The sequence below is a fragment of the Pipistrellus hanaki genome (genome assembly GCF_964339955.1).
Source record: "Pipistrellus hanaki genome assembly, chromosome: 2".
In the NCBI taxonomy this organism is placed as follows: Eukaryota; Metazoa; Chordata; class Mammalia; order Chiroptera; family Vespertilionidae; genus Pipistrellus; species Pipistrellus hanaki.
In genome coordinates, this window is record NC_140504.1 from 64,933,081 (window position 1) to 64,950,665 (window position 17,585).

Here is a 17,585-nt window from a genome sequence, read left to right on the forward strand (position 1 = left end):
AAGCCAAGCCTATAGGCTCCACCCTGAAACTCCGCCCCATCAGGGAAGCTGTGAAAATGCCGAGACAAGGAAACAGATCACAAACGAAAGAAATGGAGCACAAAAAGGGACTGGATATAGAGTTCAAAACCACACTTATAAGGTTTTTCAAGAGTCTCCTAGAAAAGGCTGATAAAATAAACGAGACCTATGAGGATATGAAAAGGGATCAACAAGAAATAATAAGGGATCAACAAAATAATAAGGGATCAACAAGAAATAATAAGGGATCAAGAAGAAATAAAGAATACATTGTCTGAAATAAAACATATTTTACAGAGTCCTAAAAACAGAATGGAAGATTGCAAGAATCAAGTCAAAGATTTGGAACATAAAGAGCCAGAAGACACTCCTCCACAGAAGCTAGAAGGCAAGGGAATCCAGAAAGTAGAAGATAATGTAAGAAACCTTTGGGACAACTTCAAGCGAATCAACATCAGAATTATGGGGGTCCCAGAAGATGAGAGGGAGCAAGATATCAAAAACATATTAAAAAAAATAGTGACAGATAACTTCCCCCACCTGGTGAAAGAATTAGACTTACAAGTCCAGGAAGCACATAGAACTCCAAACAAAAGGAATCCAAAGAAGACCACACCAAGACAAATCATAATTAAAATTCCAAGAGCAAAAGACAAAGAGAGAATATTAAAAGCAGCAAGAGCAAAGCAGGTAGTTACCTATAAAGGAGCACCTATACAATTGTCTACTGATTTCTCAGCAGAAACCATGCAGGCCAGATGGGAATGGCAAGAAATAGTCAAGGTGATGAATAGCAAGAACCTAGAGCCAAAGATAATCTACCCAGCAAAGCTATCACTCAGAATCGAAGGTCAGATAAAGAGCTTCACAAATAAAAAAAAGCTAAAGTAGTTCATCACCACCAAACCAGAATTATATGAATTGCTGAAGGGGGTTCTTTTGGAAGAGAAAGTAAATAAAGATAAAAACTATGAACAACAAATACGTAACTATCAACAAGTGAATATAAAAACCAAGGGAATTAAAAAAAAAAATCTGATGAACAATATTAACTGTTGAATATAATAGAATCAGAGATATGGAAGGGGAGTGAACTGATGATTCTCAGGGAAAAGGGGAGAGGGGGATGTGGGAAGAAACCTAACATAAACTGTGCACCTATGGATGAGGACAATGGGGGGTGGGGAAAGGGTAGAGGGTGGGGTGGGAACCTGGTGAAGGGGAGCAGTGGAGTAGGTGGGGGAAGAGGAACATTTGTAATAATATGAACAATAAAGATTTATTTTAAAAAAATTGACTGTCACTCCAGCACACAAGATGGCTGCCTCCATGTGAACACAAGATGGTCACCACAGATGGCAGGCAGGGAAGGGCAGTTATGAGGGACCAGACCTGCAAGGGAGGGCAGTTGTGGGCAATCAGGCCAGCAGGGGAGGGCAGTTAGGAGTGACCAGGCTGGCAGAGGAGGGAAGTTGGGGGTGACTGGGCTTGCAGGGAAGGGCAGTTGGAGGAGGGGGGACCCAGGCCTGCAGTGGAGGGCAGTTGGGGATGACCAGGATTTTAAGGAAGGGCAGTTAGGAGGGGCCCAGGCCTGCAGGGGAGAGAAGTTGGGAGAGACCAGGCCTTTAAGGAAGGGCAGTTGGGGGGGGGGCGTGGACCCAGGTCTGCAAGGGAGGGCAGTTGGGGGTGATCAAGCCTGTAGGGGAGGGTAGTTAGGGGTGACCAGGCCATCAGGGGAGGGAAGTTGGGGGCAACCAGGCCTGCAGGAAAGGGCAGCTGGGGGGGACCAGACCAGCAGGGAAGAACAGTTAGGGGTGATGAGGCTGGCAGGAGTGGGAAGTTAGGGGTGACCGGGTTGCCAGGGTAGGGCAGTTGGGGGTGACCAGGTTGGCAGGGGAGGGCAGTTAGGGGCAATCAGGCTGGCAGGGAGCAGTTAGGCATCAATCAGGCTGGCAGGGGAGTGGTTAGGGGCAATGAGGAAAGCAGGCAGGTGAGCAGTTGGGAGCAGGCAGAAGTCCTGGATTATGAGAAGGATGTCCCAGATTGGAGAGGGTGCAGGCTGGACTGAGGGACACACACCCCTGTGCATGAATTTTGTGCACCGGGCCTCTAATATGGTAATAACTTTATATGGTTTCAGATGGCTACTAGACTGATCTTGGTGATAACTTTGAAAAGTATATAAAAGTCAAATCACACTTTTGTACATCTGAAACTAATATAATGTTATATGACAACTATACTTTAATAAAAATTTTTTAAAAATGTAGTATCTGATTTAACAGGTCTGAGATGAGCTCTGCGGTTCTGCATTTTGAACAAACTGGTGATGCTAACTCTGCTGTTCTCTAACCACACTGTAAGTTTCAAAGAAATAGATGACCTCTGAATTCACTTACAACCTGTAGTTTCTTGATTTCACTACCTATCTTGCTGAGAAAATAGGCTGAAATTTGCATTCAATATAAGCTTGAATTGGTGCAATTGTACATTTCAGAATGCCAAGTCAGACCATGCAGAAAAGAATTAAGCAAAGCTCCTTGCCTTGCAATTACCTCACCACACACTGTGAACAAGGAGAAAATAAGCACAAGATTCTGAAAAGACTATAATTGGACTTGAGTTTGGTGATAAAGACAACCTTTGCTAAGGGGGAAGATGGTGGGTGAGAGGTAATCAACCAAGGACCTTGTATGCATATACCCATGGCCCATGGACACAGACAGTGGGGCAGTGAGGACCTGTGGTGGGCTGGAGAGATGGAGGTGGGCTGGAGAGGGTGAATGGGGGAGGAAGGGGAACATATGTAATACTTTCAACAATAAAGAATTATTTAAAAAAAAGAAAAAGAAAAAGAAAACATTTGTTATCTCCAGAAAGAAAGATATAAAGGGAAAAATTATGGGACTTACTTTTGTTTTGTTTAAAAATATAGTTTGGCTCTGTGGAATCTAAGTAACGAAAACAAACAAACAAAAAAGTCAAAAGGATAGAAACCAAAGAGTGGTTTCCAGGCACTGGGAGAAATGGGGGTAAGTTGGTAAATGAATACAAATTTATGTCTATAAGTTGAGTGAGACCTGAGGATTTGCTGTATAGCATGGTGATTGTAGTTGATAACACTGTGTTTGTTAAGTGAGTAGGAGTTAAATGTTCTCTCCCACCCCCCCCCAAAAAAAAGATAAAAATTAACGTGTGAGGTGATGGAAGCATTTATTCTTCAGTGTATACATATATCAAATTATCAGGTGTTACACTTTAAATATTTTATAATTTTATATGTCAATTATTCCTCAATAAAGCTGAAATGAAAGAATATAGTTTAGTTTGGCTTGCTCACTGAATATAAAACTTAATCTCACCATATCATCATGTAATTTCCATGAAGCTGCATGTGAACAAAATAATTTGTCAAATTAGTTCTTCCCAATTGCTCCATTCAGACCTTGAAGATATGGTCATACTGAAAATACTTCATCATCTGTATGTTAAAAGAATTTAAGAATCACAAACTTTCATTTTAAAGAGTTTCTATATAGGGACCTTCTTACTTTTAATCCTTTGACATGATCAACATGGAGAAGTTGACTTGTTTCAAAATCAAAAGGACATTGAATTTTAATGAAAGTAGGTCAGATGGTTTTTGTTTATATATTGGTAAAGTACCTTGAGTATAGAATAATGGAATTTAGGGAATAGAAAGATTGTTGAAATAATGTATTCTATTTCCTTCAGTTTACAAATGAAAAAAACAAAGCTCAGAGCATCAAAGTGAATTTCTCATGACCACTTAATACACTAATAGAGGAATCCAGTTCTCTCTATGCAGTTCTGAGCTGTTTCCACAGCACCATGTTGATCAGTTTTGTATATCCAGTAATATCACCATTACTAAGATTAAATATTATCCCTCAGTATGTCCTATCATTCCAGAGGAGAGACATGAGGGATACCTTTGTATGTCTGGAAAAGCTTTTATAGAGGGAGGTCTTTAGCTTGTCCACAAAAAAATTGTGCAATAAGTAAGTATGCAGAAGGATGAAGTAAGAGATGGCAATGTTTGCTGAAGCATAGGGGTACAAGTAGCAGGAGATAATCCTGGGACCTGAGGATAGTGACTAGTTAGAATTATTGGGTGGAAAAATAAGGTGAGAGGGTGTGGTCAGCAATCAAAGATCTAGGAAATCCAGCTAACTAGTGGAACTTAATGCCAAGACCTTAAGTTGAACTTAATGTCATAGTGCAGGACCAGAACCAGTGAAGTGTTGGGAACCAGTTCCAACCAGCTGTGAGAGCGTTACATGCTTCTCATCCAACTTCGAGTTTAATAACATGATGCCAGCAGTTTGAAACTGGCCATGGTGGGAGAATTTACTGGTACACCACGGAAATCAGCAAACACTGCTAACCAGGAGTTATATACAGTGTCCCATTGTATATACAGTGTCCCCTCAAAAATGTATATACACTTTAAGAGCTGATAACTCAATTTTGAAAATTAAATGTATTTTAATAAATACTGCCTGTATAATTATTCAAAGTATGTGTCTACATTTTATGGGGGGATACCCTATGTGTGCTATATCTTCTTTATCCAATCCTCCATCAAAAAACACTTTGGTTGTCTCCATGTCTTGGCTACTATGAATAAAGCTGCAACAGACATAGGGGTGCATATATCTCTGCAAATAACTTTGTTCTTTCACATGACTGTTGCGGCTATTAGGGGGTTTCTGTGGTTCCATATAAATTTTTGGATTATTTGTTCTAATTTCGTGAAACATGCAATTGGTATTTTCATAGGAATTGCATTGAATCTATGGACTGCTTTCAGTAGTATGGACATTTTAACAATGTTAATTCTTCCTATCCATGAACACAGTATATGTTTCTATTTGTATCTTCTTCAATTTATTTGTTCAGTGTCTTACAATTTTCTGAGTTTTTTACCTCCTTGGTTAAATTTATTCCTAGGTCCTTTTTTATGCAAATGTAAATGTGATTGTTTTCTTAGGTTTCCTTTCTGATCATGATTGGTGTTTAAAATATACAACTGACTAATTTATATTTATTTTGTATCCTGCTACTTTACTGAATTTATTTATCAGTACCAGTATTTTTTTTGGTGGAATATTTAGGGTTCTTTACATACAGTAGTATCACATAATTGACAAATAATGATAGTTTTACTTCTTTCTTTCCAATTTGGATGCCTTTTATTTCTTCTTTGTCTCTGATTGATGTGGTTAGGACTTCCTGTATTATGTTGAATAAGAGTGCTGAAAGCCAATGATGAATTGTAGTCTTAGGAAATGAGCTTCTGAGCTTCAGTTTTTCTCTCTGTAAATTGGGGGATATAAGTCGTCCTCATGGGAATGTGGTGAGGCTTCAATGAACCACTAAGGAAAGGGCATAGTCCAGTTCCTTGCATTCAAAGACAAATGTTAAAAAGATGTTTCTTTTCTTATTTAGTTCTCAATGACCATGTAATTTATCATCTCAAATGGAACACTTTTCAGAACAAATTGACCAACCAACATAAACTGGGAAGATACTGGGGAAACCAGGTGCATGTTCACCCTTTCTCCAAGTAAAATATTCTGGAAGGCCAGTGGGCATTAGCACTGATATAGTTTGTAATGTCAGAGTACTGCTTTTTTATTTCATTAAAAAATAATAATAATACTTTTTAGGTCCCTCTATGCTGTCTCAAAGAGTAAGAGATATGCTGTCTCAAAGAGTAAGAGATCCTTCTTTTTTACAGCTGCATAGTATTCCATGATATAAGTGTACCAAAGCTTTTTTTTAAAAAAAAAATAAATCTTTATTTTTCAGATTATTACAAATGTTCCTCATTTTTTTCCCTCCATTGCTCCCTTCCACAAGGTTCCCACCCCTCCCTCTGCCCTTTCCACACCCCTCATTGTCCTCATCCATAGGTTCACAGTTTATGTTCAGTCTCTTCCCACACCCCCACTCCCTTTTCCCCCGAGAATTGTTAGTTGACTCCCCTTCCATACCTCTGATTCTATTATATTCACCAGTTAATATTGTTCATCTGATTTTTTAATTCCTTTGATTTTTATATTCACTTGTTGATAGTTACGTATTTGTTGTTCATAATTTTTATCTTTATTTTCTTCCTCTTCCTAAAGAACCCCCTTCAGCAATTCATATAATTCTGGTTTGGCGGTGATGAACTCCTTTAGCTTTTTTTTTTATTTGTGAAGCTCTTTATCTAGCCTTCAATTCTGAGTGATAGCTTTGCTGGGTAGATTATCTTTGGCTGTAGGTTCTTGCTATTCATCACCTTGACTATTTCTTACCATTCCCGTCTGGCCTGCATGGTTTCTGTTGAGAAAACAGCTGACAATCGTATAGATGCTCCTTTATAGGTAACTACCTGTTTTTCTCTTGCTGCTTTTAATATTCTCTCTTTGTCTTTTGCTCTTGGAATTTTAATTATGATGTGTCTTGGTGTGGTCCTCTTTGGATTTCTCTTGTTTGGAGTTCTGTGCAATTCCTGGACTTATAAGTCTAATTCTTTCACCAGGTGGGGGAAGTTTTCTGTCACTATTTCTTCCAGTATGTTTTCGGTTTTTTGCTCTCTCATCTTCTGGGACTCCCATAATTCTGATGTTGGTTCGTTTGAAGTTGTCCCGGAGCTTTCTTACATTATCTTCAACTTTCTGGATTCTCTTGTCTTCTTGCTTCTGTGGAGGAGTGTCTTCTGGCTCTTTATGTTCCAAATCTTTGACTTGATTCTTGCGATCTTCCATTCTGTTTTTAGGACTCTGTAAAATATGTTTTATTTCAGACAATTTATTCTTTATTTCTAGTTGATCCCTTTTCATATGCTCATAGGTCTCATTTATTTTATCGGCCTTTTCTAAGAAATTCTTGAAAAACCTTATAAGCGTGGTTTTGAACTCTATATCCAGTCGCTTTTTGTGCTCCATTTCTTTCGTTTGTGATCTGTTTCCTTGTCTCGGCATTTCCGCTGTTTCCCTGAGTAGGTAGGGTGGCTTTGTGTGTTAAGGTGTCCTATATGGTTCAGTGGGTCAGCCTCCCAGTTACCTGAGGTGGACACTCTTGGTGCATCCCTTTGTAGACTGTGTGTACAGTCTTATTGTAGTTAAGTCTTGATTGTTGTTGGTATCACTGGCAGGAATTGACCTCCAGGCCAATTGGCAGTGAGGATCAGCTGTGTCTATGGGGCTGAGTTTCAGGGTGGAGCCTAAAGCTTTGGCTTCCTGTCAGCCCCACCCTATGAAGTTCCTGAGTCTGTGTTCCTCAGTGTTGTTTGGTACTCGCTGCTTTGGTACTCGCTGCAAGCACCTCTGAGAGAAAGGTGCCCTCAAGTTTTGCCCACTACCAGACAGTCTAGTCTCTCCCCCAATGAGCCCGGAACTAGGGTTCAGTGCAATTGGAAGTGGGGTTGGAAGTGGGGTTCAGTGCAATCTGGAGCTTTTGTTTCCTTCCCACTAGGGCAATCCAGCAGCACAGTCAACAGTCCGTCCTCTGCGCGCAATGTGTGTGACTCCGGGGCTCTGCCTTTAGCTGGTCCCCTGAGTTTCTGCCTTACAGCCTAGATTCTTTCTGTATGAGCCTAGGTCCCCAGGGTCTCGCCCAGAACTGGGATTCAGTGCAGTCAGAACTGGGGTTCAGCACAGTCCAGAGCTTTTATCTCCTTTCTGCTAGGGGACGCCAGCCAGGCACTCAGCCGTCCCCTCCTCTCGGCTCCGTCCTCTCTCCACGTGCACACCATGTCTCTGTACCTTAGGCTTTTACAGCTCCTCTGATTTTCCTTCTGGCTTTCTCTTTCCTTCTAGTTGTAGAATTTCCATTCAGTCAACTTTCTTGTAGTTCTGGATAATGTCCATTTTGTATTTTAGGTTTTTTTGTTTGTTTGTTTTGTTTTTAATTGTTGTGTGAGGCTGAAGTTAGGCATTTACCTATGCCGCCATCTTTGTACCACAGCTTTTTTTTTATCCACTCATCTATCTATGGGCATATGAACTCTTTCCAGATCTTAGCTATTGTAAATTGTGCTGCTATGAATGTAGGGGTGCATATATTCTTTCTAATTGGTGCCTCATATTTCTTAGAATATATTCTTAGAAGTAGGATCACTGAGTCAAATAGCAGTTCCATATTTATATTTTTTAGAAAACTCCATACTGTTTTCCAGCCTGTATTTCCACCAGCATTGCATGAGGGTTCCCTTTTCTTCACATTCTTGCCAGCACTTGGAGAGTATTATGCTAAGTGAAATAAACCAGTCAGAAAAAAACAAGTATCACATGATCTAACTTATACGTGGAATATATTGTGCAAAATAAACTGATGATCAAAATAGATCCAGAGATACAGAAGCATGGAAGAGACTCAGAGAGAAGGTGGGGTGAGAGAGTGAGAATAAATCAAACAAAGAACTTCTATGCATACATATGCAATGGACATAGATAATGGCATGGTGAGAGCCTGGGGCAGGGGGTGGGGTGGGCTAGAAGCGGTCAATGAGGAAAAAGAGGGATATATGTAATACTTCCAATAATAAACATTAAAAAAAATAATAGACTTTATTTGTTAGAACAGCTTTATATTCATAGAAAATTGTAAAGATAGGACATGGGATTCCCATAGTCCACCACTCCTACACACACAATTTCCCCTATTAATATCTTGTATTAGTGCGGTATATTTGTCACAAGCAATGAACCATATTAACACATTATTGTTAACTAAAGTACATAGTTTACACTAAAGTTCGCTCTGTGTTATACTGTCCTATGTGTTTTGACAAATGCACAATGTTATATATCCACCATTACAGTATCATATAGAATAGTTTTGCCCTCTAAAAATCTCCTGTGCTTCATCTATTTATTCATTCCTGCCCCCAATCCCTGGCAACCATGGATCTTTTTATTCTTTCTATAATTTTGCCTTTTCCAGAATGTTATATAGTTGGAATCATACAATATGTAGTCTTTTCAGATTGGCTTCTTTAACTTAGCAATATACATTTAAAGTTTCTCCATGTCTTTTTGTGGCTTGATAGTTCATATTTTTTTTTTTTAATTGCTGAACTAAAGGCCCAATGCATGAAATTAATGCAAGGGCCTGCCCTCAGAGACCCAGCTTCCCCTCTTGAAGGAAATATGGATGGTCGTTCTGCTGTTCAGTATAATTAGCATTTTAGCTCTTGATTATATAAAATAACATTCCACTATATGAATGTGTACCACAGTTTGTTTATCAATTCATCAATTGGATATCTTGGTAGCTTCTCATTGTGGCAATTATGAATAATCTACACTGATAAAAGAAAAAGATGCAAATTGACCATACCTTCATGATGCCCACCAGCCAATTAGGAGTGAGTATTAAAATTAACCCAACAAAGATTTCAGGTTAATTTGTATACTCAGGTGCTGAGTGGTGGGATAGGATGCAGGTGTTCACACCCTCCCAGCCGCTCCAGGCCTCTGGGCAGTGTGGGAAGGCAGAACGGTGGCTCTGGGCAAGAGCAAAGGTGGAAAGGCAGCTCCAGGCCGGAGCGAAGGCAGTGCCAGCAACCAGGGGAAGGAAGACTCATTCCTGCATCGGTCTTTGTGCATCAGGCCTCTACTGCTGCTATAAATATTCATAAGCAGTTTTATTGTGGATTTAAGTTTTCAACTTAATTGGATAAATACTAAGGAACACTTTTGCTGGATAATATAATAACTAAAGGCCTAATGCATGAAGATTCATGCCAGAATGGGCCTTGCTTCCCCCTGGCTGCTGGCACTGCCTTCACTCCAGCTGGAACTGCCTTTTTGCTTTGGCCTGGATCTACCTTTCCACCTTCCCATGTTGCCCAGAGACCCAGAGAAGCTGGGGCAGTGCACAAGCATTGCGCCTCGCCTCTGGCCACTCGTTGCCTGCATATTCAAATTAACCTGCCATTCTTTGTTGAGTCAATTTGCATAATCTCTTCTGATTGGCTGGTGGGTGTTGTGAAGATATGGTCAATTTGCATCTTACTTTTTTATTAGTGTAGACTAGAGGCCCAGTGCACAAAATTCTTGAATGGGGGGATGTGTCCCTCAGCCCAGCCTGAACCAAGGTACCTGCCCTTGACTGGAATCAAACCCAGGACACTTTGGTCCATAGGCTGACATTCTATTCACTGAGCCTATTAATATTTAAATAGTCATGTATTTTATTAGATTTTTAAAAATTAATCACTGGTGAAATGAGAAACAAAAGGAAGAGGTGGGAAAGCACTTTACAATTTACAAATACAAGGGGATTTTTGTTGTTTATTTACTTGTTTGATATCTTGCCTGTTTTGCTTTTTGTCATCTAGAGTTGCACTAGCTAATTGTCTTTTTTTTAAGTAAAAATCTTCAGTTCAACAGTGAGTCCATAACTTCCCATATGTAACATCCATGTTTGTGCATAATATGATCTGAAAAGATAGAAGAATAAAATGGGAATAGAGCATGAAATTAAATGTTTAAAACCAAACACGTCATCTTCCAACCTCATGAACTTATCAGATTTTCCTGCTCATCTCTCCTGTTCTGGAAGTCTTCATTATCCATCACACCCACACTTGAAACTGATATCACCTTTGACTCTGTCCTCTCTGTTATAGCTTAGATTTGAGCCTTTTAAAATAGCAATGTGTTTGTTGTAGTTATTTTTAATATATATTTTATTGATTTCAGAGAGGAAGGGAGAGGGCAAGAGAGATAGAAACATCAATGATGAGAGAGAATCATTGATTGTCTGCCTCTTGCACACCCTCTGTTGGGGATCAAGTCCTCAAACTGGACATATGCCCTGACCAGGAATTGAACCATGATCTTCTGGTTCATGGGTTGATGCTCAATCACTGAACCACGCTGACTGGGCTGTTTTTGTTTTGTTTATACCAGTGTACAGTTGGAGCAAATGAAGAAAAGATAGTTGGAATAACTTGCCAAATATAATTTTTTACTCTACTGCCAGATTGGAACATATAAAACAGAATCTTTCTTGGTTTTTAAATTTTCTCAAATAGCAATGGGTTTTTATATAACCCATCCTCTTTTTTTTTCTTTTTTTTTTTTTTTTACATTTTTTAAATTAAATTATTATCTGTGTACATATTTTAACATTGCCCCCCTCCCATAATTACCCTCCCTCCCCAGAGTTTTGTGTCCATTGGTTGTACTTATATGCATGTATACAAAGTTCTTCGATAACCCATCCTCTTTAAGATTTCAAGAAAATCTTAAGAAGGCAGCCCAATATGCTTCCAAAAATCTTCCACAGTTGCTAAGGGAAAGAAGAAAATTGTCTCCAATAATCAACCATTATAATACATATTACCTAGAGGAAAAATAGATTTTCTATGAACAATTTTCTTTTAACACTTTGACATTTATTAGTTTATCCAGATCAATCAGCTAAAATCTTGGGATATAGGACAAAACTCACTTCCCAGTCTGTCATTTGTTCTTCCTCCAAATAATCTGGGACAATGACACCAACGGCTTAGCGTCAGTCTAATGTAAAGCTAATCAAGTTACTCCTCCATAGCAAATCCTTCAATGGTCTTTGTTATACACAAAATGAAGTCTAAAAAGTTTTTAGTGATTTGCCTCTGATTTTATTATTATTATTATTATTATTATTATTATTATTATTATTATCCTCTCATTATTGGTCATTTCTCCAAGAGCTGCATCAAGGACAAATGATCTCAAGTGACATGTAAATTAAAAAGAGAAATTCAGATGTTAAAATACAATTGTAGACTGGGCTTTCTGGTTGAAATTTTTTAATAATCGGGTAATTTATAAGTTTAAAACAAAAACCAGTAGCCCTTGTCCTACCTGATAAAAGAGTAATATGAAAATTAATCACCATTCTGCTACACCCACAAGCCATGCCCACCAGCCAATCAGAGCAAGTATGTAAATAAACCCAACCAAGATGACTAACAGGAGAGAGGCAATGGAGGAAGCTAAGCTTTCCACACACCCTCCCTGGCAGGCCCAGGCCTCCACTCAAGGCTACAAAGTTTCAATTGTAGAAGGTAAATAAATTTCAGATACCAGGGCCTCTGCTTGGGTCTCCAGGGGCGTGTCTGGCCTGCAAACCACCTCAGACCCCTCGCTCAGGCGACCCCACACCCCAAGGGAACCCCACCCTGATCTGGGACACCCTTCAGGGCAAACCAACTGGCCCCCACCCATGCACTGGGCCTCTATCTTATCTAATAAAAGAGTAATATGTATATTGACCGTCACTCCAACACACATTATGGCTGCCCCCATGTGGACAAAGATCCTGCCCCCATGTGGACACAAGATGGCCAGCAGAGGGCAGTTGAGAGGGACCAAGCCTGCAAGGGAGGGCAGTTGGAGGCAATCAAGTCTTTAGGGGAGGGCAGTTAGGGGTGACCAGGCCAGCAGAGGAGAGAAGTTGGGTGCAAACAGGCTGGCAGGGGAGCAGTTAGACATCAATAAGGCTGGCATGGGAGTGGTTAAGGTGACCAGGCTGGCAGGCAGAAGTGGTTAGGGGCAATCAGGAAGGCAGACTGGTGAGCAGTTGGGAGCCAGCAGTCCTGGATTGGGAGAGGGATGTCCGTTTAGACCTGATCCCGGTGGGCATTCAGACATTCTTCGAGAGGTCCCAGATTGGAGAGGGTGCAGGCTGGGCTGAGGAACACCTCTCCCCCTCCCCAGCCCCGTACATGAATTTCATGCACTGGACCTCTAGTATGTTTATGAGATGAAGCAATCTTCTAATATTTAAATTGATTTTTAAATCAGAATGGAGATATATGCATTCTATTACTGCAAAAAAGTATTTGTAGAGGGCCTATCATGTGTGAGAAGCTCATCTCATGCAAACTTTACCCCATGAGGCCAAGGTCAGTGCCTTTGTCATTTCCATTTCAGAGGTAAGAAACTCAGTCACCATAGGGCTAAGTGACATGTCCAAGCAGACAATGCTAGTCCGTGATCTTAGGCTATATTTAAAAAAAAAAAAAAAAAAAAAGTATTGATTTTGAGAGAGAAGGAGAGAGAGAGAGAGAGGAAGAGAGAGAAAGACGTTGCTCCACTTATTTATGCACTCATTGGTTGCTTCCTGTTTTCCTTGACAGGTTATCAAACCCTCAACCTTGACCTATTGGGAGGATGCTCTAACAAACCGAGCTACCTGGCCAAGGCTTAAGACTACATTTTAAATACCAGACTATATTCCTTTTTCCCCATTAGGAAGGGGCGGAATCAGGAGTTAGACATTAAGCATCTCAGAAAAAAAAAAAAAAATGTCCGAGAGTCAGAGTATGGTATTTAAAAGTATTAAACACTTCAACTGTACTACAAGTTAATTTTTTCTCTATATAGTTACTACCTAGATTAAAGATAATCAATGAACATTTTTCAATTTACTTTATTTTTTTTTTTAATATATTTTATTGATTTTTCACAGAGAGGAAGGGAGAGATATAGAGAGATAGAAACGTCGATGAGAGAGAAACATCAACCAGCTGCCTCTTGCACACCCCCTACTGGGGATGTGCCCGCAACTCAGGTACATGCCCTTGACCGGAATCGAACCTGGGACCTTTCAGTCCGCAGACCCACGTTCTACCACTGAGCCAAACCGGTTTCGGCTCAATTTACTTTTGATGGAGTAAAAAGGAGTCAGGCCAAGAAGGCATAACTCTCCTGAAATTGTCTATTAAAAAATAATTAGCTTCTTTTCTGACATTATGATCAGAAGGCAAAAATGTAGCTGCTTTTGCCACTGTGAAGAATCGAATAAAATGTTTTGAATTTAAATAATTTATTTTATTTTTACATATGAGCTGCCTACCAAGACAGTTCCAATTTGTGATGCAATCTCCAAACATTTATTTATTTTTTGTCTCTAAGTTGAAGGAGTGTGGCAGTGTCTCTGCTTCAGATGCATAGTTTGTATATTTAACCAGTCAATGCTAAATTACTTTCAATAAAATTAATTCAGGCTGTCACTATCATTGGAGATAACAGTGTGAGAGATATATATGCTCTGTCTGGTTCAGTTGCTGAGATGTTTTAGATCTATCCAAGGAAAATGAACCGAATAAGTGAAATCAACACATGAAAAGAAATTCCTTTACTTTTAATTTGTTCTATATGTGCAGTATGCCCAGCCATTAGTTATCCTACTTAAATTATAATGAATTGGCACAGGAGGATGGATGTCTTTTGAGATTGGGTCTGCTGTGTGGATGAAAATAAAGACCAGAAGTGAAAAGTATTTTTGAGTTCTTATTCAGTTCTCTTATTGATTTACTGGACAACATGTGGATAAATTATATTGCATCTTACTCTTTTGTCCTGTCACTGATATAAGGTGTCTTAGTCTGTTCAAACTGCTATAAAAGAACATCATCAGCTTGGTGGCTTATAAACAACAGAAATTTATTTCTGACAGTTTTGGAAGCTGGGAAGTCTAAAATCAAGGTGCGGGCAGATTCAGTGTCTGGTGAGAGGAGCTTCCTGGTCCACAAACAGACATCTTCTTGCTGTGTCCTCACATGGCAGGAGGGGCTGTGGAACTCTGTGGGGTCTCTTTTATAAGGGCACTAACCTCATTCATGAGGCCTCCACTTTCATGACCTAACCACTTCCCAGAGGTCCCACCTTCAAATACCATTCCATTGGAGATTAGGTTAGAACATATGAATTGGGGGTAGGGGGCAGGAGAAACAAAGATTCCATCTATAGCAAAAATAAAAGGAAAATCTTGGGAATACCACCTACAGGCACCCTCCTCAACTGTCCATTTAGTCATCAAATTCTTGCTGCATATCAAGCACTGTTCTGGATATTGTTGAAGTTGCAAATACAAATCTCATGTAAATCCTGCCCTTAAAAAGTTTGTGCTGTAATAATAAAAATATATTATGATAAAAATAGTATAAATATACAATATGTATAAAATGTACAATAGGTATAAAAGTTATAATTATAATGATTGCATATATTACTCTTATGCATTCTTTGAAACCTAAATCTAAAGCCACCTCCTTCATGGAGACTTACCTAACTCTCCTGACTCCCTCAGACTGAATAAGTTGTCTATCCACTATGTACACATGATTTAGAATTTAAGTCTCTGTAATTTATCTGGATATATACAGTGGGTACTTACCTTTCTTACTAAATTTAAATCTCTATGATGAAGGGGCTGTGTCTCAACGTTGTTTATGTCTCCACCTTGACAAGGCCAAAGAAAGCTGGCAGCAGTATTTGCTAAGTAACTGAATAAATTAGTCAATACATGATGCAAGGTATCAGAATATTTGAGGAGAGTTGATGAAATAATAGGAAGAGGGCTAGATTATGCAGAGCTTTGAGTTCTGGATAAAGAATTCTGGATTCACATCTTGATATAAAGAAAAGAGCATGTGCCCTAGCTGGTTTGGCTCAGTGGACAGAGCATTGGACTCTGGATCGGAGAGTCCTAGGTTTGATTCCAATCAAAGGCACATGCCTGGGTTGTGGGCTTGATCCCCAATAGAGAGCATGCAGGAGGTAGCCGATCAATGATTCTCTTTATTGATGTTTCTATCTCTCCCTCTCCCTTCCAATCTGAAATCAAGAAAACTATATTGATAAAAAATAAAAGTATACATTTTATGTAACTTTAGGCAAGCTAATAATAATAGCTAATTTTTATTGCTTGTTTACTTACATATCAGGCATGATTCTAAGTGCTTATGTGTATTGTCTTATGTATTTCTCTCATTAAGTAGGTCTAATTGTTCCCATAATGCAAAAGAGGAAATTAAGACACAAAGAGGTAAGTGGCATCTAGCATTGGTGAAGCCAGGATTTAGGTTTAGATGTTCTAATTGCTATTTGAGACTTACCTTAGTTAGCTGTATCTATGTAATCTATCTAAGCTTAATTTTTATCTATACAATGGGTCCTGCATGATCTTTCTTATTAGAATGTTATGTTATTCAATAAGATAAAATATATAAACTATCTAGTATCATGCACAGCAAAGCCTATATCCCAATAAATGTTATTTTACCCCTCTTCATCAGTTAATTTTTTTAAATCAGGTTTTTAAGTGGAATATATAAGATTAGAACCATGTTTCTCATGAGTCTCATTGAAGAAAGACATAATTTTTTCTTTGAACTAATTTAACATTGGATCATTCACTTGGGAACCATGTAAATCAGTATTACAGCAATTTAAAAGGGTGGAGTGTCCAAGAGACCACAGAAAAGGTCAGCCTCGCCCAGATGGTCTGGTTCTGTGTTTGAGTGTCAACCAAGGAGTCACCATTTCAATTCCTGGTTAGGGCACATACCCCAGTTCTGGGCTAAATCCCTAGTAGTTGACATGCAGAAGGAAGCCAATCTATGTTTTTCTTTCATTAATGTTTCCATCTCTCTCTCTTTCTACCTCTCTAAAAAAAAATAATAAAAACAGAAAATAAAAGGTTAGCCTGATTATTGGCATATTTGTTGACTGGGTGTATAAAAATGCAGTAAAACTTAGCAGAATCCTATTTATGTAATAAAAAGAGTGACACTGGTGAGCCTCAAATTTTCAGCAAAGTCTCAGGGGAACCTGAATGTAGTGGGAATATAATTCCCAGTCATTTTCACTGAAATAGTGGGGCTGTTTAATCAATCAGACGAAGAAGGCAAATCAACACGCTTTTCTTTAAATTTGAGAACAAACACCTTCTACTTCAGAAGAATTCAGAGTCACCACAGTCTGTATGTTTTGATGCTGCAGTAGAACATGTGAACATCCCAGGTGTAGGAGTCATGTGGATTCTCAGGAAGTGAGTCGGGGAAAATGTAGGCTCTGATCTTCTCTGTTTCCTAATATTGTCCAGGTCACTGATGTTTGTTTACAGCTCTTAAAAATGTTAAAAAGTCTTTAGTTTTCAAATAGAAAGGCTTACCTAGAATTTATACACTAGATACAGACTTAAACCATATTGGAGCTTCCCACCCCCGGCCAAAAAAAAATTAGGTATGTCGACTTACATACCATTTTGAAAACAATCCATTAAATAGAGTCAGCCAGATAATTGGTACCTCAATGCAATCAATTTCGTTAAACAGTGAATTCAGAGTTATTCTGGTGTAAGCTGATTTTGCATATAGATGCCAAATATGTGGTCCCTGGGTTTTCTTAAATTCTATCAAAAAAAACCCACAAATGAATAATCACCACTTCCTGCTCAGCTGTGTGGAAGTTAACTAGATTTTCAGATTATTATTTGATGTAGATCTAGGTTGTTTATTTTGTTTGTTTATTAGTTTTATGATATGTAAGTTTCCAAAAATCTCTCAAGAAACCTCCTTTCCATGCTTGCTTGATCAGGTAACTACCTAATAACAGAATTGCTTCTCAGTGTCACCTAAATCAAAATCAACTTGGCAGCTAACTTACAATTTTACTTAATTAGGGGTCCACAATCCACTAAGCTTCTTTCTTATACTATACTGAACAAAACACATGAATTAAAGTATTTTTATTTTTTCCATTGTT